Below are 26,288 nucleotides of genomic sequence, written 5' to 3' on the forward strand. Positions count from 1 at the left end.
CAAAATGTCCAGTGGCCCCAAATGACCCTCCAACCCCTACTTCTCCAAGCTCCAATGGACTTTGTGTTGGTAAATAGCCTATCAGGTGCTTCACTCTGCCCTGCCAAAACATAGGTCCCAAAAGCCAAGTCTGCCCAGGCTAGAGACATCTCAAGAGAGAAGCAGGAAAGACCAATTCCCATTGGCCTGTGGGGTGAATCCTCATTCTGAGGTCTCAGTTTGAGGCCTCTAAGACGGATCTGATTTTTCAGGAAGTGTTGAGCACTTGCCGTCTGAACATCAGGCCCCTTTAAGGTGTGTCACATTGGGTGCCCAAAATTAGGAGTCCCTTTGCAAAATGTAGGCTGGAGTTAATTCTTCTGCATTCCTGCCTTTGTGACTGGGATTTGAACCCAGACCTTTAATCCTTAATAGCATGAGGCTCATATCAATGGGACTCCGAACTGGATCTCTTGGATTGACCCTTACGTAGCACATGAGCAGTTGCATTTGAAGTCAGTGTGCTTGAAGTCCAGCATAAGCTAAACTAGGGCTTAATTGTGCAGGCAAAAGACTCGGTCGACTCCACTGTGTCTCTCTTTCCCGGGGGAGGGGAGGGAAGGGGAGTGACTATTGCTCCAGTACGAGGTGTTTTGCTCTCACTAGAACAGGGTGAAGCTCAGTGATGTTGCTTTGGTGGGAGTTGGCTGGACACTTTCCTCTTCCCAGGTTTGGCTCCTGCTCAGAAACTAGAGCTCCTAGGTGCAACCGCAATACAAATAACTAGAAGACTGACCTGGCATTTGCTCAGGCCCTTCACTCAATAAGTTTTATTTTTCTTCATTGCTTTGGGGTGGGGCCAGGGAATGAGGAGTTCAGTAGACACGCTGGCCCAGGGAGAGAGGACAACCCCAGACCTCTCTCACTGCAGCAGCTAGGAACCAGGTGAGAAGTGCCTGTCCATGACTTGGGACCATGGAAGTGCCTGTCCAGGGTAGTAGCAAGCACAGCTGGGGGAGGGGTGCATGACAGACAAATAGACACACCACACAGACAGACTCTCTGAAATAGATAGTAGATAACTGTCCCTTGCTCAACGCCTGTCCCCTGCTGGCCCAATGGGGTTATAGCTGTCCCAGTCCCCATCTCTGGACCTCTGCTGCCCCCTGTGGTCATTCTGCAGTATAACTCCCTCCTATCAGACCCCTCCCTTTCCATTTTATGAAATGCTATTGAATTCCAGGCACGTCCCATTGTCCCGGCACAACTGAACCCAGACCTTGCTTTAAGTTAGGATAAGAGGAAGCTGCATAGGAAATCTGGTGGCCCTAGCACTTGCCCTTTAGGAGGAGTTCTTGAACAAATAGACTGACATATGGACATACACAGACAGACAGATGCACAAGCTCTCTCAAATATAGAGGAGATAATAGTTATTATTAACCTGTGCTCCTGGTGGGGAACCAGCCAATGGCGTGGCCATGTCAGGAGGTCAAACTTTTATTTACAGCTTCTTCAGATAACTCCAGGTAATTTGAGGTGGCGATTAATGTACCCACCCTTTCAGAATTAAACACAGCTCTTCCCTTCCAGGCCTTTTAATTCTTTTTGCATTTAATGCATTCAGATAATGAAATCCCCATCAAACCCTGGAGATATCAGCAGCCATGGATGAAAGTTTTGCTTTAATCCTTTTATTACATTTCTAATTCTCTGCTGCATTGGATTTACCAGGGCTAGGAGCTATAAGGCTAAGTCTAGACTGCAGTGCTTTTCCAGGATACTAGAGGTATCCTGGAAAAGCAATGCCGCATCCAAGGAACACGTCCACTTTTTCGGAAAAAATTTCAAAATAGCAGATGTGCTCTTTCGCCATCCCTGTAAACCTTGTTTTATAAGAAAAATGGATGTCGAAAGAGCACTTTTTTCTTAAATTTGGCACCGTGTAGATGCGCCAAATTTCAGAAAAGCCTCTTTGGACAGTAAAGCAGACAAAGATACACAATTTGTGCACCACAAATTGCGTTTCTTTTTCTCATTTATCTTTGCAGTATAGACCTAGGTCAGACCAAATGCCCATCTATCCCAGTAGCCAGTCTTTCAGCAGGGGCCAGTGCCAGATGTTTAGAAGTGAACAGAACAGGTACTTATCAAGTGATCCAATGCCTGCCGTCCACACCCCCAGCCTTTGGGAGTCAAAGGCTTAGGGTCTGAGGCTAGCTCTACACTACAAAGATAGATCAGAAAAAGGCCCAGAGTATAGGGTTGCTTCCCTGACCATCCTGGCTACTAGCCCCTGGCTACTAGGCATTGGTGCAGCTGTCCTCCATGAACTTACCTCACTCCTGTTTGAGCACAGTTATACTTTTGACCTTTACAACATCCCCTGGCAGTGAGTTCCACAGATTAACAGTGCATTGTGGGAAGAAATTCTTCCTTCTCTGTGTTTTAAACCGACAGCTATTAATTTCACTGAGTGGCCGCTAGGCCTTGTGTTGTGTCAAGGGGTAAATAAAATGTATTCAATTTCTTCACACCATTCATATGAACCAGATGGTAAGGGTGGTGAGTTATATGGGCCTAGGGTGCCCGGGGCACTAGGGAATGTTCTTGTCCCGAAGCCTGGCTCCAACAAAGTTCAGGGTCGGGGCAGAGACTCAGCCCTGCCTGCCACCCCTGCACGTTCCTCCCCGGTGCATCTCCCAGCTCGCTTGCCACCTCTAGGTGAACCCATCCACTGTCACCAGCACCTGCAGCACAGTGCAACTAGGGCAGCTTTTGGCCGCTTCTCCATGTGGCTGCCAGCTTGTCCCAAGGGAGGTGTGTCCATGTTCTGCCCCCACCTGAGCGCCCCTGCAGCCAATAGGAAGCTGCATGGATGGAGCCTGTGGGCAGCAGTGAATGGAGACCCCCTGTCCCCCCCACCTAGGAGCTGCTGCCAGAGGGGGGTTCCTCAGGTAAGTGCTGCATCCCCACCCCTCCTCCCATACCCCATCCTCTCCCAGAGTCTGCACCTCCACCCCCTCCATTCCCCTCACCCCCACACCTCCTCCAGCTCCCAAATTCCCTCCCAGAGCCAGCACCCCTCACCTCTTCCTGCACCCAGCACCAGTGTTTTCTGTAAGCGGAGCACTTGGGCAGCCACCCAGGAAAGATTCAAATGCCAGCAAGCTGATTAGCAGAGCACCCATAGCCGGCAGCATGTGTTTCTTTTAGTGGTGCACGTGCCTCAGTGGACATAACAAAATTTATTCCACACATGGATGGAAAAAGTAGAGCGAACATCCCCAGCACCCAGACTCCATTCCAGAGCCTGTACCCCCAGACTTCCTCCCATGCCCACCTTCCCTCCCAGAGCCTGATCCCTCGTCCCTTCTGCATCCAAACTTGCACCCCCTCCTATACCTCAATCCCCTGCCTCGGCTGAGCGCCAGCATCCAGCACCCAAACTCCATCCCAGAGCCTGCATTCTAGGCCCCCTCGTACACCTAAATGCTCTCCCAGAGCCTTAGGAAGGGTGGCAGGGGGAGGGTGCTGGTTCTGGGCACTATCAAAATTTCTGCAAAGCTGCTGCCCCCACACCAGCTGGGTCCTTAGAGCCAGGGCAGAAGAGATGAGGGCAGAGCAAAGAAGGGAGCAGATGAAGGTGTAAGATCGGATGGGGAGAGGAGAATGGGGAAGGAGAAGAGGGTTGAATGGGCACCAATTAGTGAAGACCTTTTCACTCAAGGGCCTCTAGCCTACAGGGTGAATGAACCCTATGGCTGCGTCTACACTGCCTCTTTTGCTCATTAGCAACTTCTCGCGCTTCATTTGCATCATCTCTGCCCGAGGCTTTTTGCACAAGAGGTTTTTGCGCAAAAACTGGCAGTGTAGACGGGTCTGTTTTGTGCAAAAAAACCCTTTTGTGCAAGATCTGTATGCCGCTTTTTTTGAGGCATAAGGATCTTGCGCAAAAGGTTTTTTTTGCACAAAACGGAGCCGTCTACATGGCTAGATTTTGCGCAAAACCCTCTTGTGCAAAATGCATTGGAAGAGATTATGTAAATGAAGCATGAGAAGTTGCCAATGAGCACTTCTTTTGCATTGAGTCCTCCGCAAAAAAGAGGTAGTTTAGACGTAGCCTACATGAGCCAGTTCTGGGGTGGAGCTGAACCTATCTGAGCCTTATGCTAAACGGCCCCTGGGTGGCTAGCAGCTTTCTAGGTACTGTCTGTGGGAAGGTTCAGTAGCAACGCAGGCTGCTTGTATTCCTTTGGGGAACTGAGTTTCCTAATTGGAACTGTTACCGCTGACAAATAACAGCCACCCTCAGCCTGTGCAGAGGCAGCTGTTGTGCTGACATCTTGCAGCCTTAATTATCTTGGGCCTAGAAGATAATGTTACATGAAAATGTAACTGCTAGATTAGGCGAGTCCCTTAACAAGTGTAGCGCAGGACTGCTGGGACACGAGGAACTTGAATGAAAAAAGATGAACCCTTCTGTCATTTGCAGTATGATTAACTCCGTCTGACAGGAAACCCGTTAAAAATTAGAACCGACCATCAAACCCACAGAATAACCATATCAACTCTTGAAGGATGAAATATGAAGCGCCCTACAACAGAACCATTGACTGCCAAATAGCTAGTTCTTAGCCTCTCCAGATCTACAGTTGTTTGTTCTCATCTCTTCCCAGAAGAGAGAAACGGCCGATGAAATCCCAGAAAAGGATTTCTCCAAGCTCTTCACTTCTTTGTTTCTTTGTTTGAGCTCCTTGTTTCGTTGTCTGAGGTTATCCTCTCTCCTTCCTCTTGCTTTGTGCTGGTAAAGGCTGCAACCCCCATGGGTATGGCAGAAACTAGACTGGAATCCGTCCAATAGAGTCTGCTTTGAAATTGGGCCTAGTAGGGTATTAGTGGCTTTTGACAGTCGCAGATAATGAACAACAGAATTGTCTGAGACATTCAATTTGAATCTGGATTAGGGTTAGAATGGAGTTTTGGTTCAAGAGCTGACAAGGCCCAAATCTTGCAAACTGCGGCTGATTTTGTCTGAACTCTACATTTCTAGGCTTCACGTGCTCCAGGAGGTAGAACGTGCCCCTCTGAGGGCATCTTCAGACAGCCACTGTGTTGAGCAAAGTAGGAGCAGCTTTCAGTCAGGGACCTAATTATTCCCATGGAGTGCACTGTCCTGGACAGTCACTGGAGTCAGACTAGCACGGCTGCTCCGTCCTGGAGTCTGTATATGCTGGGAAGGCAACAGGCTTCAGCTGGCCTATCCCACATGTGAATCTAGCTTCTTTATCCAGAGGAACGTGGAAATCTGCTGGGCAGAACTGTGGTGCTACCCGGATTTGATTTAAGTTTGCAGCTCCTCTAGAGCTGAAAGTGCTCCACAAAACCACTTTGAGAAACACATTAACTGGCTGCCCCGGTTTGTTTATTTACTGGCGCCCCGGCCACGGCGCCTCGGGGCTCCCATTGGCTCCATTTTGCTCTTTGTAGCTAAGTGGAGCAGTGGGAAGCGGTGGCCCAGTCCACGCCAATGGGAGCTGCGAGGCTCCGTGGCCACAGCGCCAGTAAACAAACAAACTGGGGTGTCCAGTTAATGTGTTTCTCAGAGTGGTTTTGCAGAGCACTTTCAGAAACTCTGCTCTAGAAGAGCTGCAGCTTCTCTCTTTGGCTTTGACCGTGTGTCTTGTGGGAGCTATTGAGTGCTTTGGAGGCCGGGCAGAAGGAGACTGTTCTCTGCAATAGCCTCCTCTCAGTTTTCTGATCTTTACCACTGCAGAAAAAATGAATAGTGCTAATGAGGGAGAAGATTACCACAGGGAGCTGCCAGGCATGCCCCTTTTCTGCAGCCCTCAGCTGGGTGTCCAAAGGAGAGCGGCTCCTTTAAGGAGAACGGAGGCCAGCCCCTCCTGTGCCTTCCCAGCAGCCGCCCACTCTGAAGGAGAGAGTGATGGGCGTCAGGTGTTAATATGGTGAGCACCTGGGCCTCGTAATGAGACAGGCTGAGGGGGGGCGGGGATCACTCAGGCCTGTGAGCCACAGAGAGCAGCTTAGGTTTATGGAGGAGGCTCTGAGTCAGGGAGGTCCCTGGAAGAAGCTGCTGGGGAGGGAATGGAGAGTGGGAAAGGACTCTGCAGAGACAAGACCTTGAGGGGAAATGTGCAGTTAAAAGAAGCACAGAAGAGCCCCATGAGCCTGCTGGGACAGGGGCGATATGCTGGGAATGTCAGTAAACCACAGGCTAGGAGAGGACTCTGGATGTGGCAGCCTGGGAGTCTGCTCTTCCTAACAGAGCTAGAAGGACTCGAGAGGAGCCCAAACGGGGCAAGAACTGAGCGTGGGACATGGGCTAGAGATTATCCCAGGGAGGGGAAGCAGCACGACGTGTTCAGACATTGTGGTTGCGATTCCATTGGATGTTTGTTGCCCTGGAAGGAGACTGGGCGTTCCGCGTGCCGGGCCGGCGGGCTGAGTCGCCTGGGAGTCTGCTGCAGGAGCAGGTTGGCTGACCCACGCAGGTCCCCGCGTTTGAGGCGTCGCTGCAGTGCTGCGTCCTGAGCTGAGGGAGCGTTTTGGTGGGTAAGTCTGCCCCAGGACCCTGGGCCGTCACTGTTGTTCACAACATGGGCTGGGTTGTGTGTCACTGGGTAATCGTTCTGCTGGCTTGCGGTGCCACAGCTCCTCTGTGTCTCCATAGCGCCCACAGAGCAGTGAAGAGCAAAAATACTAGGTCCTCCATGGGAGCTGACTAGAGGCCATAAAGCAGGCTCTCTGCTGAGGCTGTGGGACACAGAAGGACCCGGTGCTGCTTCCTGGCTCTCGCTGCCTGTCTGAGGAGCACGTTGCTTGGTGACTAGTGTCCTCGTGCAGGGTCATAGTAACAGGGCAGCAGGGCCTGGGGAGGAGCCCGGTTGGCAGATTCTGGGAATCACTGGACGGTGTTAATGTGACTGTGTCTGATGAGGGGATCCGAATAGAAGCCCAGCTCCACCAGCGTGCCTGGGCCTGAGAGAGGGCTAGGAGGATGCTCTCTGGTAACTGCAGTCGAGGTGGCTGTGGGGGCCAGTGAGGTAGTAGGTGGGCGACTCCGGGTATCCTTCGGCTGACTGGAGGCCTTGCTCACGAAGCAGACAGAGGCTAGGGAGCTCACGCCCTGTGTTGGGAATGGGACAGGTGCCTTCTGTTGTCACTCCATGGCTCCTTTTTTTTTAAATGTAGGACAATAAACCAAGCCCTGAGGCCAAGGCTAGGAACTGGTCTGGACCTGGCTAAGTAGCTTTCCATAGGCTGGTGATGGAGCTCACCCACTGCCCAGTTCACCTGTGCTCTTCCCAAAATCGCCTCCCGTGGCCCCCCGGAAACCTGCTTTCACCGCCGGCTCGCTGGCCCAGCCACAGGGTTAGCACCCTGGCTCTGCTTTAACGTGGACAGCAACGCACCCACTTGGCACTGTTGTGTGGATAGTTCTCTCGTGCCCGTCCCAGAAGTTCCCCTGAAGGGACTGACAGGTTCTCCTGCAATTGGCACAACTGACTGGGAACTATCTCAGGGCATGATAGTGAACACACTATGGGATGTGAACACACTAACGCGGACAGGGCTTTGCTTATACTCATGCTAAGCTACCCTTGCTGTTCACCTGGCTGCCAGTCATCTGGCCTACAGTGAAGTCCTGGCCTGGCCAGGACTCGTTACTCCTGGGAGCACCTGCTGTCCATAGCACAGAGCCTAACCACACGAGCGTCCCCTCCTAGGCCTCCACTTCTACCAGTCAAGTCTCCTGGTCTGTTCTGTCCTTGGCTTTTCTCGGCAGACTCCTTCATAAGTGCCAATGAGCGGCTGTTTTCTCAAGAAAGCAGCCCCCTGTTCCGTGTGTAGGTAAATTCAGATATGGGGAACTCCCTCCACCCATCCCCCAGTTCCGAAGGGAATTCCCCAGGCTTGTTGCCTCTCCCTCACTCACCTCAAGCTGCGTAATTAGCAAAGCTCCAGTATCAAACTCGGATCACTTCCACATTGCTTGCCCCTGCGGCTCCCTCCAGGGAGAGCACGGGAATGTGAGTCTGGCTGCTGCCTGGTGTTAGGCAGAAAGGAAGCATCTCTCTCTGCCTGTCCAGCTGTGCTGAGGACACGGTCCTTTGTGCTTGGGGATATTGAATGTTAGCTGAACGGTGAAAGGAGGCCATGTAATTTAAATGCAAACCAATTACATTTCCAGTGATTAGCTGGCTCTTGTTTCTGGGAGATCAAGAGCAAACACATTTCCTGTGGATTATTTGCTGCTCAATACAAGGTGGATAAGTCGCTGCATGGGGAGAAGGGATGGCGGGGGCTCTTTGGCGCACTCTTTCATTTTGGCATCTGTGGTTTATCCAGGATTACTCACCACTCTGCTGTGCTGACACTGGGCACCCAGCTCCGTGCGGGAAGCTCAGGATAAAACACAAGGGCTACGTCTAGACTGGCATGATGTTCCGGAAATGCTTTTAACGGAAAAGTTTTCCGTTAAAAGCATTTTCGGAAGAGAGCATCTAGATTGGCATGGACGCTTTTCTGGAAAAGCACTTTTTGCGGAAAAGCGTCCGTGGCCAATCTAAACGCGCTTTTGCGCAAAAAAGCCCCGATGGCCATTTTCGCAATCGGGGCTTTTTTGCGCAAAACAAATCTGAGCTGTCTACACTGGCCCTTTTGCACAAAAACTTTGCGCAAAAGGGACTTTTGCCCGAACAGGAGCAGCATAGTATTTCTGCAAAAAGCACTGATTTCTTACAGTAGGAAGTCAGTGCTTTTGCGGAAATTCAAGCGGCCAGTGTAGACAGCTGGCAAGTTTTTCTGGAAAGCAGCTGATTTTCCGGAAAAACTGGCCAGTCTAGACACAGCCAAGAGCTGTGCGGTGCAGGTGGGGTGGGCAGCAGGGAAACCTGGGGAGGGATAGCTCAGTGGTTGGTGCATTGGCCTGCTAAACCCAGGGTTGTGAGCTCAATCTTTGAGGGGGCTGTTTAGGAACCTGGGGTAAGTCTGTCAGGGATGATACTTGGCCTTACCGTGAGGGCAGGGGACTGGACGGAATGGGAGTTAGAGGATTTGTTATAGCCCCTCCCAGCGCCCGTGGTGAATTCTGCCCCACTGAGAGGCATACACTGTGGCCACTGCCAGACTTGTCCTAAGCAAGCACTGAGGCAAGGCAGGTGCTTGGGGTGGCTCAGGGCCAGCTGCCTGATTATGACAACAGGGAAGGGGCAGCCCCTATCTGCCACAGAGAGATGGTGAGCTCTTGTTAATAGGCCAGGCACTGACAGGTCTGGGAGTCAGAAGAGCTGGGTTCAAGTCTCACATCAACCCCTCTCTCCTATATAAACTTGGGCATGTCGTTGGCCCATTGCGTTGCTACTGTTTCTCCCACGCCCTCTGGTGCATTTAGACTGTAAGCTCTTTGGGGCAGGGATCGTCTTGCACTATGTGTTTGCACAGTGCTCAGCCTGGCAAGGCCCTGATCTCTCTCTGGGCCCCTGTGCATTGCTATGCCTATAAATAGTCACGCTGCCAAATCTTCCAAGAGACCTGGTGCTTCTGCTAAAGAGAAGGGAACAGGGTGAGGAGTGAGGAGTGCCTTCTGTTCTGAGGAGTTGAGGGAAGGATGAAGGCTGCCAAAGGGGCTGTATTTCCTGCTTTCTCACAGCCCTGCCAAGAGCAGCTCGTCTCGGCAGGAGGAGCTGCTTATGAAGAACGCTGCTTTCCCCTGCACTCTGTTCGGTTACACGCCACCAGAGAAGGGGCTTGTTCTATTATTGTCTTTGCCTGTGCTGCTGGGGGAATGGTACCTGGCCATTTCCCCAGGGTGTGAGCTGGATTCTAAGAGGGTGATGTGAGATTTGGTGTCACGTGAAAGAGGAGCGCTCATCCAGGCCACATTTGTGGCTTCTATTACATGCCAAAGCCCTTCCTTGAAGGTTTCTGAAGCTTCCAGAATATGTCGCTATTCCAAGCAGCGATCCTGTGGGGCGTCTTTTTTTTTTTTTTTTTTAATGTGCTTGGTAGTCTTTAAAAGCCATTCCAGATTTATTTCCACCCCACCAGAAATGAATGCCTTTCTCCCCAGCCCAATAGAAATGGCCCAGCAGCTCCGCAAAGAAAGGCCAGTGTGAGAGATGTGTTGATTTGAACCTCTTCTTACCATGAGAAAGTATGAGACAGAGATAGATAGATAGATAGATAGATAGATATCTATTTTAATGCCAGCTCACGAACCGCCAGCAGGGAATGCTAGAGTAGTAGGCAGAAAAAATAAAAAGAGAAAGATTTGATGGGATCAAATAGTTTTTCTCCTTTGTATTGCTACATAGTTGACGAAATAAAATGTAATTGGACAATAAAGTACTGTGTTTTCCACCAACATGATTATTATACCTGGTCTCTAGACGAATCTATCAGCACAACAACAAAATCATTTATTTGAAGGAATCAAGAAAGTAATAAAAACAAAGATTTCTTTCTGCATTCCACAGCCTTTAAGTAGCACTCAGAATTGAGAAGCCGTCTGACAGCTTCCTTCTGTGATGGGCGTTTTATGTCCGAGAATTGCACCAGGATTATTTACTCTGCGGCTTTTGATTTAATGAACGAAGACGGGTAGCTCAGACCACCCAAGCCTCTTGCAAGCTGTCCTGGGGGAGAGAGCAATTGGGGTAGTTCAGAATCAATTTCCATTCCAATCTTGTGATTTTCCCCTGGCTTATAATCTTATAATGTTCACAAATCAGAGAGAGAGAGAGAGAGAGAGAGAGAGAGCCCGCCAGCCCGCCCGCCCGCCCCTCTGTGGTTTCGTGCTTGCCAAACTCAAAACTACAGTTGGTTGGGAAATTTTTGTTGGAAAATGACAATGCTCCCTAATCGAATTTATTTCTATGTCCGTTTCAACTGTAAGGCTGCTCAGAGTCAAACAGAATTTCTGATCAAAGCCAGAGAGGAGAAACCTGGGTCGTATGAGTGAACAGGTTCAGGTCTTTGCTTGACCTGAGTCAGAGACATTTGAATATGGAGCCTCTTATCCCACTGGAGAGTGCCCTAACCACTAAGCTCTTCTGCTCAAATCCAATTCTCTGCTGCCAGCTCCTTGTAGAGTTATCAGCCTCTGCCAATCACTGTCAGTCAAATTTGGTAGGATTTAACACCCACTCTGCTCTTCTGTCAATGCCTGCACAAGGTTGTGCCCTGATCACAATCTGTTTTAATTCATCTTTAGCTATTTAAGCCCTCCTGTGCTGGGATGTGGGGAACAACCTCTTTAGTCTCTGTTGCTTTCTGTCTGTGTCCATTTGTTAGAATCCCGGCCAGCATGGAAAATATTTTTGCTTTTTCTCTCCTTTTTTTTTCTTTTCTTTATGTACAGGCAGTCCCTGGGTTACGTACAAGATAGGGACTGTAGGTTTGTTCTTAAGTTGAATTTGTATGCAAGTCGGAACTGGTACATATTGTAGGGGAAACTCTAGCCAAACATTTCTCTACAGCTCAGTTTTATTCTCCCACACCTCACTTCCCTCAGTCCTTTATTCTCAAGCTGACGTGTCTGCTGAGAAAAGCCGCTCCGTGTCTCCCTGGTCTGCTGGGGGGGGGGAGCGCTAGCTTCGTGTCTCCCTGGTCTGCTGGGGAGAAGCAGCTAGTGCCGGGTTGCCTCACCCCGTTTGTAAGTAGGGATCCGATGTAAGTCGGATCCATGTAAACCGGGGACTGCCTGTATTTAGTCTCTAACCCTGCCCTTTTATTGGTGTTGGTTATGTGGTGTTAAAAGTCCAGCGTATTCATTGCTGAAACCATACCATATACCAGCCTCTGGTCTTACTCTAGGATTGTGATTTGAGCAGCTGCCTGTTTACTATTCCCACTGCTCACTGGGAGCGTGTCCTCTCACTTTTCATTTGAGAGAGCCAGATGGAACTAGCCAAAACACTCTGGAAGGGGATCCAAAGTGACGTATGCAGAAGAATCTGGCTATTTTTAAGGCCACTGGGTTCCCTACAGCTATCTCCCCCTCTAACCCTGCTCTAGTGGCCATCTGTGTTAGCTGCTGCCTGAAGCCATTCAGATGGCTGCTGTAACTCTCCGCTGTATTTCCAGGCGGGTGTCCAAACCTACCAAGGTATTTTGAACTTCCTTGTTATTTAAGCAAAGGGTGCTGACATTATCTGCACCTGTCAACATATCCGTAACACACACAGCTCTCTGAGATGGCAGCTGGAACAGCGTGAAGCAGTCTCAGTAATTGCTATTAGCACATCCACTCTTCTGTGCGGTAGAGGCTTCGCTCCAAGTTCTGACACGTTTACCTGCTAACGACAGCACCGTGGCATATGAGAAATATTTCATGATCCAAAATAAACACGGCACTGAGTAAATCTAGTGGCAGGGCAAAAAGATGGTCTAACTCGATGTCACATTCTCACAAACCGGAGGCTGTCATTAATATTGATTTGTTCAGTACCCACAGCAGGCTCCATGGTGTCCAAGATGAAACTCGTAGAGTCCTTCCCTTGAATTTATGATCTAGCCAAGAGAGACACTGACAACTAGATTCATCATTTCTGGAGCTGGCTGCAACTTTTCCCAGTGAAAAGTTAGTTTGCCTTGGAAATGTGGCTTTATCCAAAACCAAAAAAACCCACAACACCTCTCCCTTGCAAAGTGTCAATGATATTTTCCAGGCATGGCATTTTGTGATGACGTCTCATTTAGCACCAAAATGCTGAAATATTTTTGTCACTTTTGAAAATTTTCAGCGTTTTGACATTTCCCCCTGATTTGGCATTAGCACATTTTTAAGTATTGGATATAGGCTATTGGCCCTTTTTGCACAGGGACTATAGGATCATCCTAAACCTTTTCTACCAGGATTACTCCAGTGATAGCAATGTGATTATTCTGAGATACTTGTGGGAGGAGGCAGATCAGAAACAGGGAGCTGTAGCCATGACTGTCCTGCCTTTATCTGCCCCTGTGTGGACAAGGCTTTGTGAGAGCTGCAGCAGGAAACTGCTTTGAACAAGGCTGTTTATCATATAAAATTGTGGGTACGTTTGACTCACATTTGCTGGTGTCACAGAAGGAGTAAAGCTGGGGAGATTTGAATGGGAATACAGTTTTCCTCTAAATGGCGTTGGAGCGGGGTTGGGAAAGTCAGCTGTATGCCTTCCTCGTGACGTTTCTCATCTGGGTAGTCTCATTCTCTCTCCCCAGCTCTGGCCATTGCTTATACAAAGACTCTTTCCCCTAACTCAGGGCCATCAGTAGCCAAGACACCATTTATAGTTCTCCTGCAGCTTGGCCATTTATCACATCCCTCCTGATTTGCCGACACAGGCAGCAGATTCAGAAATAGTGTTAAAAGGATAAGAACTGGACAGTCAGACAGTCTCTCTTTCCATTCGAGGGGAAGCTGTTGTAGATTTGATCCTAATAAATAGGGAGGAACTGGTTGAGAATTTGAAAGTGGAAGGCAGCTTGGGTGAAAGTGATCATGAAATCATAGAGTTCACAATTCTAAGGAAGGGTAGAAGGGAGAACAGCAAAATAGAGACAATGGATTTTGGGAAGGCGGATTTTGGTAAGCTCAGAGAGCTGATAGGTAAGGTCCCATGGGAATCGAGACTGAGGGGAAAAACAACCGAGGAGAGTTGGCAGTTTTTCAAAGGGACATTGTTAAGGGCCCAAAAGCAAGCTATTACAATGTGTCGGAAAGATAGAAAATATGGCAAAAGACCGCCTTGGCTTAACCACGAGATCTTGCATGATCTAAAAATAAAAAAGGAGTCATATAAAAAATGGAAAGTAGGACAAATTACAAAGGGTGAATATAGGCAAACAGCACAAGAATGCAGAGGCAAGATTAGAAAGACAAAGGCACAGAATGAGCTCAAACTAGCTATGGGAATAAAGGGAAACAAGAAGACATTTTATAAATACATTAGAAGCAAGAGGAAGACCAAGGAGAGAGTAGGCCCACTGGTCAATGAGGAGGGAGAAACAGTAACAGAAAGCTTGGAAATGGCAGAAATGCTCAATGACTTCCTTGTTTCGGTCTTCACCGAGAAGTCTATAGGAATGCCTAACATAGTGAATGCTAGTGGGAAGAGGGTAGTTTTAGAAGGTAAAATAAAAAAAAGAACAAGTTAAAAATCACCCAGAAAAGTTAGATGCCTGCAAGGCACCAGGGCCTAATGAAATGCATCCTAGAATACTCAAGGAACTGATAGAGGAGGTATCTGAGCCTCTAGCTATCATCTTTGGAAAATCATGGGAGACAGGAGAGATTCCAGAGGCCTAGAAAAGGGCAAATATAGTACTCATCTATAAAAAGAGAAATAAGAACAACTCAGGAAACTACAGACCAGTTAGTTTAACTTCTGTGCCAGGGAAGATATCGGAGCAAGTAATTAAGGAAATCATCTGTAAACACTTGGAAGGTGGCAAGGTGATAGGGAACAGCCAGCATGGATTTGTAAAGAACAAATCGTGTCAAACCAATCTGATAGCTTTCTTTAATAGGATAACGAGGCTTGTGAATAAGGGAGGAGCGGTGGATGTGATATACCTAGACTTTAGTAAGGCATTTGATACGGTCTCGCATGATATTCTTATCAATAAACTAGGTAAATACAACTTAGATGGGGCTACTATAAGGTGGGTGCATAACAGGCTGGATAACCGTATTCAGAGAGTAGTTATTAATGGTTCACAATCCTGCTGGAAAGGCATAACAAGTGGGGTTCCGCAGGGGTCTGTTTTGGGATTGGCTCTGTTCAATATCTTCATCAACGATTTAGATATTGGTATAGAAAGTATGCTTATTAAGTTTGCAGATGATACCAAGCTGGGAGGGGTTGCGACTAATCTGGAGGATAGGGTCATAATTCAAAATGATCTGGACAAATTGGAGAAATGGTCTGAGGTAAATAGGATGAAGTTTAATAAAGACAAATGCAAAGTGCTCCACTTAGGAAGGAACAATCCGTTTCAAACATACAGAATGGGAAGCAACGGTCTGGGAAGGAGTACAGCAGAAAGGGATCTAGGGGTTATAATGGACCACAAGCTGAAAATGAGTCAGCAGTGTGATGCTGTTGCAAAGAAAGCAAACGTGATTCTGGGATGTATTAACAGGTGTGTTGTGAGCAAGATACGAGAAGTCATTCTTCCGCTCTTCTCTGCGCTGGTTAGGCCTCAATTGGAGTACTGTGTCCAGTTCTGGGCACCGCATTTCAAGAAAGATGTGGAGAAATTGGAGAGGGTCCAGAGAAGAGCAACGAGAATGATCAAAGGTCTAGAGAACATGACCTATGAGGGAAGGCTGAAAGAATTGGGTTTGTTTAGTTTAGAAAAGAGAAGATTGAGGGGGGGACATGACAGCAGTTTTCACGTATCTAAAAGGGTGTCATAAAGAGGAGGGAGAAAACTTGTTCATCTTGGCCTCTGAGGCTAGAACAAGAAGCAATGGGCTTAAACTGCAGCAAGGGAGGTTTAGGGTAGTCAAACACTGGAATAAATTGCCCAGGGAGGTTGTGGAATCTCCATCTCTGAGATATTTAAGAGTAGGTTAGATAAATGTCTATCAGGGATGGTCTAGACAGTATTTGGTCCTGTCATGAGGGCAGGGGACTGGATTCGATGACCTCTCGAGGTCCCTTCCAGTCCTAGTATTCTATGATTCAGTGGAAAACATCACATCAGATCTCACCCCCCCAGGAAAGCATTTGCCCTCCTGTGGCCTTCACAGTTGTTCTTACCCTCTTTGTTGATTTTTATTTGCATTGCAGTAGAACCCAAAGGACTCGAGACTGGCGTCCCGTTGTGCTAGGCGCTGTACACCAGCACAGCAAGCGGCACAGTCTATGCCCTAAGGAGCTTACAGTCTAAATAGACATGAGAGACGAAGATGGGAGAAAGAAGGGGCTGTTCTTGTCTCCCTGGCTTAAGCGTTGAGCCAGCATTTGGCTCCTTTCCGAGTTGTTTGCCATTAGGAGGAGAAATTGACGTTTATTTGGTATTAACATAGTAGAAATAGCAGGCAGTTTCCTGGTCCTGAAAGCCGCATGCCTGCTTCTTCAGTGAGCTCTGATCCCAAGAAGCTCTGAATCCATCCAGTGTCATACTCGCTATTGCGTCTCTGGCTTTCTGCTTCCAACACCCACCCATCCACCCCCTCTTGCAATCAGGAAAATGCCTTTTAATCTGCCAGGAACTCTTTTTGGCCAGGCAGCCCGTTGCCTCTGGTTGTTGCTTCCAGCTACCTCGCTACAAGTGGATTAATTGCTCTCTCCGTTTAGCTCATCAGATAGGTGCTTCTCACTGCCATTGGCTTTAACCAGATTGGTGGTTGTCTTTGGGTCAAAGACTCACTGACTGGCAGCCCTTAGCAACTTAACAGCATAGCATTATCCCCTTTCTATGGCTGGGGATCAGCTGCCCAGCAAGCTGAAGTGACTTGACCAAGGTCTTGCAAGCAGTTTGTGCCAGAGCAGGGAACTGAATCTGGATAATTTTTTAATGATTATCTTTAATCACAAGATCGTCTTTTCTTTCGAGTCATGTGTGAGGGGAGCCCAGGCCAAACTCCTTAGGTCTGAACACGCTTCAACTCTGGGGATGTTTGGATCCAGAGCCAATCCTTGCACTTGGCCGTTGATCCCTGAGGGTGTGTCTACACTGCACCCTTACCTCGAAATAAGCTATGCAACTTGCACTATGCAGAATGCGTAGCTTATTTTAAGATAATTTTGAAATTGAAATTGGATGCTGTCCACATAGCACCAAATTTCGAAATAAGGCGCTATTCCTAAATGTCCCGTAATCCTCGTGGAATGAGAGTTACTCCCAGAATAGCACTCCCGTTATTTCAAAATCTATTTCGAAGTAATGAGCCACTTTAAAGACACAGAATAGCTCAAGGGGTCCACTGTAATACACAAGGCTGGTTGCAGCTCTTGTACATTTTGCTTGAAGTTTTCTACAGTGATTGCTTTTCAGAACTGGATGGTCAGATTTGTAACCTTTTTGTCTCCTTTCTTGTGGATGTATTTCTGAGGCTTCCTTCTGTCAGTGGTGGGAACTCCTCCAGGAAGCATTGTGTGACAGCTGTCCTGTGACTTTGCTCACTTGCCATCATAAGGTGCACCTGCACAGTGCCCTAAACTCGAAATAAGATGCGCAATTTGACCTACACAAATTGCGTATCTTATTTAAAAACTCTTTCAAAATAGCTTATTTTGAAATTTGGTACATCTACACAGCACCAAATTTTGAAATAATATACTATTTTGAGACATCCTTTAATGCTTGTGGAGTGAAGTTTACCGTGGTGGTGAAATAGCATGCCCATTATTTCGAAATATTTATTCGAAATAACGGGCATCTTGTGTAGATGCGAGGCAGCTATTTCGGGATATCTCTGCACAGAGTAGACATACCCATAGGATTAAATAAATTAAAATTAAACTAAACTAAAATCTCCCTGTGTTTAGAGCGAACCTATCGGCATATGTTGAGTTGGAAAAAATACTTCTTTGTAGTTGACAACTTATTTTCTTTCCCCTCCCCTTAGGTACAGAGATTCAAGATGCCTTTGGCAGATCTGAAATGACAGCTGCAGGGTTTTATATTCTAATGCAAGGGGGAACGTTAGGTGCTGTATTTTCCTTTTCTTTTTTTTTTCTTGCCAGGAGAGAGTTTGGGATTCTCTCTGTATCTGTTGGCAGCTGAACACATGCCGGGTTCCTTTCACAGACCATTCAATGACTGATGTAATTAATCCGTAGCTTTTCAGTGCAAGGACTTAAGGGGTGCACAGGTGGCTTGCTTGATTGGGCTGGTGCTAGCGACTGTGACTGAAAGAAGGAATTCTCTCAGCAATTTCAGGGCTCGAGCATTTGTTTGGGGAATGGAAATTTAACCTGACGTGCCACGTGCTGCTGAGCAGCATTTCAAATGCAGAGGAAATAAGCCTTAGCTGAGAAGTCATCCGTGCTGGGCGAGAGCAGTGTGATTGGTGTGTGGCGCTAGCAGAATTAGAGAGTACAGACAGAAGCCTGTGCAGCCTACTGAGTTAATGCGTCAGCCTTTTTTTCCAGCCTGAGATGTGGATCTAAGTACCAAAGTGCATGTGTGTTGGCCTCCACTCAATGCCTGCTGTTGTCTCATGTCCACACTCCACAAATGCATGTGCTTAAATGTTCTTTCCCACCTCTCTCTCCCCTCATTGATTTCAATGGGGATTACAGCTAAATGCATGCAGGAATGTTGGAAGGGTTGGAGCCTTAGATCAGAAGCACGGGTCCATAGCTTTGTACAGCCCCTAGCATAATGGGAGGCGCAGTCCTGGCTGGGGAAAATAACCACCAATAGCAGAGCCGCTACCTTTCCAAATCAGGCCATACAGCTAAGAAGCTCTGCTTGGACGAAGCCCTGGGACTAGAACACGAGGAAGTGGTGTGGGTCAGAGCTGAGATGAGCTGTGGGTGCGGGGAGGGGGGGATTGTTGGCGGGAGGTAGGGGGTGTAACAGAGAGAGGAAATCACAGTTGTGATACTGGGATAGCAGGGGAAATGGGGACAGCAGAGACGGGGTGGTGTGTGTGGAAGCCAGAGACTGTGACAGCAGTAAGGGAGGAGGCTGCAGGTCATGCAACAGGGAGCATCTACAGCCCGGAGAGGGAACTTTGTCTGTACTGAACCCCGACTGTACAGCTATTGCCTGTGCCACACCTGGGGGCCCAGCATTTGCCACCGCGTTTAGTGCTCTGTCTCTCCCTTTCATATGAAATTGCCTATTGTTTCTAAAAGTAATTCTTCCTGGTATTTGTATAATGAACCAAAGCCACTTATATCCTGGAGTGCAAATCTGAGCTAGATTGCCACTGAATTTAATGGAAGAAAATGTCAAATCCTAGATGGGTATCAAAGGACATTTGCTTTTCCTTCCACTAGGCATTTTCTTAGCTAGCTTAATATTATTTTATTCTTCCATCAGCAGCTCATTTCCCTTCCTCTGGCTCAGAGCGCAGCATCAAAACCTTTCCTTCTGAGATGCGTTATGGGCCACATTCGGATTCCTCCCTTCTTTTGGGGGGGGAAGGGAAATGATGTGTTTGTTGGCACAGATAAGATGGGAAATACCCTGCATATTTACAGCACCAAGATGCCCACAAGATTCTGGTTGCAGAGCAGATTGGAGAGGAAGGTATTCTGGTTGAGAGATTGGAGTCAGTCGCCCTGGCTTGAATTTCTTGTCTCTGCCCAGCTTACTAAGGTTGGGCAAGTCCTGCCCTAGCTGGGAGTGCCTGCTGTATGCAGTGCTCCTGGAGAGGCAGACGACAGCTGATTGAGTTGGCGTGATGCCAGACCCAGACACCCCCTGCTTTACTGGTACTTTCCAGAAAGGGGTCGCTTTGGGGGCTGTTTGTGCCAGCCTAGCTGGTGCAGAAGGGATGGGGATACGGGGAAAGGGAAAGAGAGGCTTTGTTGGCACTCATGCATCTCCACCCTGCCTGGAATGGGGTAAATCCCCAGTGTAGAACCGGCACGATGCTCTGAGAAAGTGTTTCCAGGCAGCGATCTCAGGGGTGAGCAGGCTCTTCCGGGCGCCTACACTCTGGATGAGGTCTGCAACGCTGCTGAATTCCTACGCTCTGGATGAGGTCTGCAACGCTGCTGAATTCCTACGCTCTGGATGAGGTCTGCAACGCTGCTGAATTCCTACACTCTGGATGAGGTCTGCAACGCTGCTGAATTCCTACGCTCTGGATGAGGTCTGCAACGCTGCTGAATTTCTGAGTTCTTATCTCAAAGCAACCCCCAGATCTCTCATGTAGAGACCACTCAGCCAGCCTTGTGTATTACAATTTCATTGCCGCTCCGAATCGCCTACAGACAGGCACAAGCCACTGGGTTTTCTTAAGAGCACGGCCATCGAAGGGGCATTGGGGTTAGAACAAAACCCTAGGAGCAGAACAGGTTCAGTTCCAATTCTCCTCCTTGTGCGTCCCAAAGGGAAGGGTTTGCTATTAGCAGCAGCCCCCAATGCCTCTTGTGCCTTTTCCTCTCTTGCTGCCGATGTAAAATAGTCACAACGAGCTTAACATGCTGAGTGGGGTAGCAGGAAACAAACTGCAAGGCAGCTCCAAGTCAAATCCACACGATTACACTCCTGTCCAATGAGTACTGGAAGAAAGGACTGATGTGCATGTGGGAAGAGCTGCTTAGCAATTTGTGCAGTGCTTGTAGCACACCACTTGTTTAGTGGTTTCTGTCAATGAGGAGATGGTGAACAAAGCAGCTAAGGCCAGGTGTGCACATGCTGATACAGCTGGGCCAATGCAGCACATCTGGGGAAGAGGCTCCATATTGAAATATGGAGAGATACCTATCTCATAGAGCTGGAGGGGACCTTGAGAGGTCATCAAGTCCAGGCCTGTGCCCCCACAGCAGGACCAAGTACCATCTCTGACGGATTTACTCCAAATCCCTAAATGGCTCCCTCAAGGATTGAACTAACAAGGCTGGTTTTAGCAGGCCAATGCTCAAACCACCGATCTATGCCCCCCGAAGGGGGGCAGGTCTTCTAGGGGGATCCAAAATCACCTCTGCGAACAGCAGATGCGGCGCTGTCAGGAGATGCTCTCTGGCCAACCGTGCTGCGCACATGAGTGCTTGTGATGGTGTCATTTATATCGCACAGAGGTGGAATATTCACATGCATAAGCGACATCAATGTTGCCAACCTGGGCTGCATTGCAGACAGTCTGAGACTCCTTTGCATGGGCCACAAGCAAGGTGCAAACCTAGGACTGCCCTCAGGGACCTCTCCTACTTGAGCTAAAGGAGTAACGCTGTCAGCTGGTAGCAGTAAGAGGCTGTTATCCACCACTGCAGGGCTGGGGAACCTTTTTTGGGTCAGGGGCCACTGACTCACAGAAAAATCAGTCAGGGTCCGCACACAAGTAAAAAACCCTCATTGTGGCCCCGGACTGAGAAGTAGAAAGACACTCCCTGCATTTCCCTCACACAACAGAGCCTAGGGGGCCCAGACTAGTGGATTTTGTGTGCTCCAGCCCCACAAGGGACAGCAGGGGGCTGGAACACCAGCACAGGTTCCCCAATGTTGGAGCCTCAGGGGCTGGACCCAGGCAAGCTGTGGGCTGCATCTGGCCCCCGGGACGGAGGTTCCCCACCTCTGCTCTACTGGATGGTCCGTTAGATGATCACCTAAAAAGCCGTGGAAACCATGGTGCACCCAGCTTCATCTGACTGTTTCCTTGTTTCGATGAACACGGATCTGAGTCCAACCCCGCTCAGCCTCAGTGCGACATTCCTAATGAATTCGCTCACTGTTGCAGCTCCTGTCCCACCTCACTCCTCCCATGCTGTCGTTCAGTGACCACAATGGAGCTTTTGGACAGGGCAGGAGCACAGCCCCTGAGTGAGGAGAAGCAGCCAGGTTAGTTCTATCTGGGCACACCTCGTGCTTGTGACAGGATGCAGGGGTGTGCTCCTGGAATGTGGGCGAACAGGCAAGAGACCACACAGCCATTTGAACCCACAACAGGAAAACAGCCTCCCCCCACTCCAAAGATAAGGCTTCACCCACGTCCTACGTGCCCGTGAACGGGCGGATTGGCATCTTTCAACATTGGCTACAGCAGGAAAGGCAAAGACGCAGGTCATCACCGCTCTTGTCTCTTGGGCACTAGTTTACCCCAATACCAACCGGGGACAAAATATTACTGAAAAAGAATACAGGTTGAACGTCTCTGGTCCAGCAACATCTGTGGTCCGGGCATGATGTCCACTTATCAGGGGTGCGGCCAAGTTTCCTGTGGCCCCATGAAGTTTGTTTACAGCCACCAGTCCTGGTTCCCAGTGTTCTCTGCTGCTCTTTAGCTCTAATCTCCCCCTCAATGTCTGAAGGGCTAGAGAGGTTCAAGCCATAATAAGACCTTTCCCCTAATGCAAGTTACGCAAGTGTAAATGACTGCATGAAGTGCAAGATAATGAGGAATTGGGGCCTATAACTCACACTGGGTTTCTCTGGGACTCAAGGGCTCCATCAGTAGAATCCCCTGGCCCAGGTACCTGCTTTCTAGCACTTGTCTAGAGTAGGATGGGAGGTGTGTGTTAGCAAATACTGCATAAGTGGTTAAGTGATGGAGAGAGGCTGTTCACAATAGTGACGGATGGCAGAACAAGGAGCAATGGTCTCAAGCTACAGTGGGAGGTCTAGGTTGGATATTAGGAGGGTGGGGAAGCACAGGAATGGGTTCCCTAAGGAGGTGGTGGAATCTCCATCCCTAGAGGTTTTTAAGTCCAAGCTAGACAAAGCCCTGGCTGGGTTGATTTAGTTGGGACTGGTCCTGCCTTGGGCAGGGGGCTGGACTTGATGACCTCCTGAGGTCTCTTCCAGCTCTATGATTCTATTCTATGATAAGAACATAAGAATGGCCATACTGGGTCAGACCAAAGGTCCATCTAGCCCAGTATCCTGTCTACCGACAGTGGCCAGCACCAGGTGCCCCAGAGAGGGTGGACCGAAGACAATGATCAAGCGATTTGTCTCCTGCCATCCCTCTCCAGCCTCTGACAAACTGAGGCCAAGGACACCATTTTATCCCCTGGCTAATAGCCTTTTATGGACCTAACCTCCATGAAATTATCTAGCTTCTCTTTAAACTCTATTATAGTCCTAGCCTTCACAGCCTCCTCTGGCAAGGAGTTCCACAGGTTGACTACACGCTGTGTGAAGAAGAACTTTCTTTTATTAGTTTTAAACCTGCTACCCATTAATTCTATAAGCCCCAGTGCAGACAGAGCAAGGTATACTTAACAATCAGCTGGAGAAGTGATCCCCAACTCCACTTTCGGCTTCAACTTGACCAGCCAGCTCACGCTAAAGGATCACTTGCTCTGCCTCTACTAGGAATTGAGAATGTGCTAGCTCACATGTTCCAGCAAAATACCTTTTATTCTAGTCTAGACATGCCTATAGACTCTGCCTCAGCACTCACACTTATGGCTGCACCCCTACAATGACTAGCATTTAACACCTTTTTGCATGATTACATAGTCTACCTGTCAAATCTGCCTGGAACTCCGCTCCAGAACGAAATCCCCGCTGAGTCTGCGACCTAAGGTTCAGTAATATGCCATTTCTCTCTCACCCCTCACCCGTTTTGCTGAGGATTAATTTGATCTCCCAAAGTGCAGATGCTGTGGGTTTATGGTGTGGTAAAAACAAGAAGATTAACACAACTCACGCAGGATTTTTATGATCCACACAGATTTAGGAAACTTATAGGTGGTAGAAATAAGATGAAGGAGCCAGCTTTCTCTTGCTGCTTGCATGTGATTCAGGAAACAAGCAAACAAAACCTCAATCCCACAACAGAACTAGAGGATTTATCTGGGAATAATTTATGTCTCCCTACACTAGCTTTAGCAGCAGCACGTCTGGCTTTAACATCTCTGCTACTGTCTGCAGATGCCACTTAATGGCCAAGCTGTGACAGAGAGAGAGCATTAAAGAGATTTCTGACTGAGACCTACTGAGAGTTGTGGGTTAATTTCTCTTGCTGGTCAAAAGCATCTTTAGGTAGCAGGCATGGCAGCTCCCAGCTAGAGCTAAGGGACATTTTCGGCTAAAACTGTTTTGGAGATAAATATGCAGACTCGGCAAGACCCAAGTGGTTTTTACATTCATTTGGAATTTGATTGTTTCATAAATGTTGGAACCAAATATTTAGGTTTTTCAGAATTTTTTTAATTGAAAAAACCAAACTGTTTCTGATTATTTTTTTTTTGAAATAAACTATTTATTTTGAGAAGTCCTTCAAATTTATTTTACATTTTTTTAAATGTTTACAAAGTCACAGAACTGAAACAAAGCTTTTTACTTCAAATAAAACATTTAGTTTCCAGCTGAACAAAATGGTTCGTTCAACCTGAAATTTTTTTTCAACTTTTTTATTTGTTTTAAATATTGGGGTCCACCCATAACATTGTTTTGTGGTCCACCCTTAACAATACCCCGCTCTGATTTTTAGATAGGATTAGTGAATTGAAAAATCTGTTTGCACAGTCCCAGCTATAAAAGCTCTGGTGCTGCCCATCACTCGCTGACCAAAGAGGTTTGGGGTCTGTTCCTACCCCTTCACTTGTTAATGGTCAGATTGTGTTGTAGCTTTAGAAATGCAGAAATGATCTGCCTTTTCTACTGACCATTGTTCTGATGCCAGCTTACCATTTCATTGTACATTACAAAAGCAAAACCAAATGACTGGGACCCCATTCTGTGGGCAGATCCTATGCCGGTTTTCAATAGCTGCTATCTACTGCTGAGTCTCATTTTCCCCCATCTGTAAAATGGGCATAATGATGCTGATGGTTTCACTGTGGCAGGGTGTGAAGATGAAGTTGTTAATGTTTGCCGTATGTTTGGAAAATATGCCGTGCTGGCTATATGTGGAGTTATGGGAGTATTATTCTTATTTTGGGAGCAAATCTTGCCTTTCTAGTCCTTTCTTGGCTTTTATTTGGCTTTTACTCTAAGTCCCAATTGACATCTATGGGCCAGACGTTAGCCCATTGGTAGGCAACCTATGGCCCAAGGATTGTATGAGGCCCATCGTGGTGTTGTGTGTGTCCCATAAGACATTTTGTTTGGTGTTGGCCATGTGTAGGGTGGCCAGATTCTGCTGGCTTTCATCCACGTGGTGTTTTTCCTCCCAGTATTACTGAAAGCCAGGGCACATGTAAAGCCAGGGCACGTGGGGTGAGGTGCATGCTGGTTGCACACAGCATTGACTGAGCCCCGTGGGTTCCCTCTGTATCCTGTCAAAGCGCTGCTACGGTTCTGTCGGCTCAACCTGCAAATTCTAGGGACGCGGGTGCAGTGAGCAAACCTGCCCTATCCCGGGAGATCGTCTTGGTTAGGACAATCCTGCAGCCTGCTAAGATGGGAGGATCTCTAGGTCACTGCTTTAGTCTATTATGGAGAAAAAAGACGCCCCCAAGGCAAGAGGAAAGTAGCCTAAAACTGCATTGGTGCTGGTCCAAAAAGGAAAGCAACCTGCATGGATGGGGAAGGTTAGCAAAGCTGCTAAAAGCCAAGCTCCCCAGGGTTTCAAATCCCAACCCTAAAAGGACTGCCCGAGCCCAGAGTCTGCTGGGACTGATTGAGCACATATGACATGAAGATGGAAAAAGAGCTCTCAGACCAGAGCATCTCTGGGTGGGAAGCAACTTCCCTACCAGTCAAGCTGCTAAGTATGGCCTGCCAAGGGGGTGTGCTGAGAGCACTGCAAGGGAAGTGCAAAAAGCAGTTGGAGAGTGCAAAACAAGGTGAAAAAATTGCCTCTTTAATGGTTCTATATTCAACTTCTTTTGCCCAGGAAGTGCCTGTTACGAGGAGGTGGAATCAAGGTGCGAGCCAGACCACCATTTTAATGATGAAGGCTTAAAGGCTTGAGACACGGGGGAGGAGCAACGGAGGGCTCCAGGAGGCTCGGGGGAGAGGTGCCAGGAGATGCATTGGTCTTGGGTTTGCCTTTCAACTCTTGAGCTGTTTGGTTGTGGGAAACTACTTCAATGCACGTTACTCCTGTATTGTGATGGGAGACCCGCACCTCAGGCCTGGAGCAGCTGGAGATGTTGCATCATGAAGAGATGCCTGAAGATGCAGAGAAGCAAGACAACCTGGACATGCACGTGCTTGAGTGCAAGAGAAGATGCAAACCCATTGAGATTTACTGAGCCACGCAATCTGTGCTAAAACCAATTACGTTTACTCATTTCACAAGGCATAAGGGAGCGGTCGCCAAAGGCGTTCCCTGTCGACCGATCCGCGTCTTGACTGGTGCTGTGCCAATGATCCGCTGAGCCGGCATAGCGCAGCGGCCATTTTTATTTTAATGAAGCCGGGAATATTTAAATCCCTGCTTCATTGACCATGTCGGGTAGCTTATTTTACATGCCTCTGCTGGCAGAGGCATGTAATCTAGACGTTCCCTGAATCTCTGAAGTGGTATGTGATAGAATTTCCTCGCTCCTCAATCCCTTTGATTGTCGCTGTCGCTCACTGTAATCCTGCCAGCAGCTCACTAGAGTTTTTGCTTTTGCAGTCTCTTCCTTCCAGTATTGTACTTTCCTAACGTCATCAATGGCATAACAATCCGACTAGGTAACAGCCGCACTCTGTATCAGTGTTCCAGTTGGGTCAGAAGCAGGACTAGATTTGTACATCAGGAAATTTGAAAGGGCAACACTCATAAAAAAAGA

Source organism: Pelodiscus sinensis, chromosome 26 (assembly GCF_049634645.1).
Source record: "Pelodiscus sinensis isolate JC-2024 chromosome 26, ASM4963464v1, whole genome shotgun sequence".
Classification (NCBI taxonomy): Eukaryota; Metazoa; Chordata; order Testudines; family Trionychidae; genus Pelodiscus; species Pelodiscus sinensis.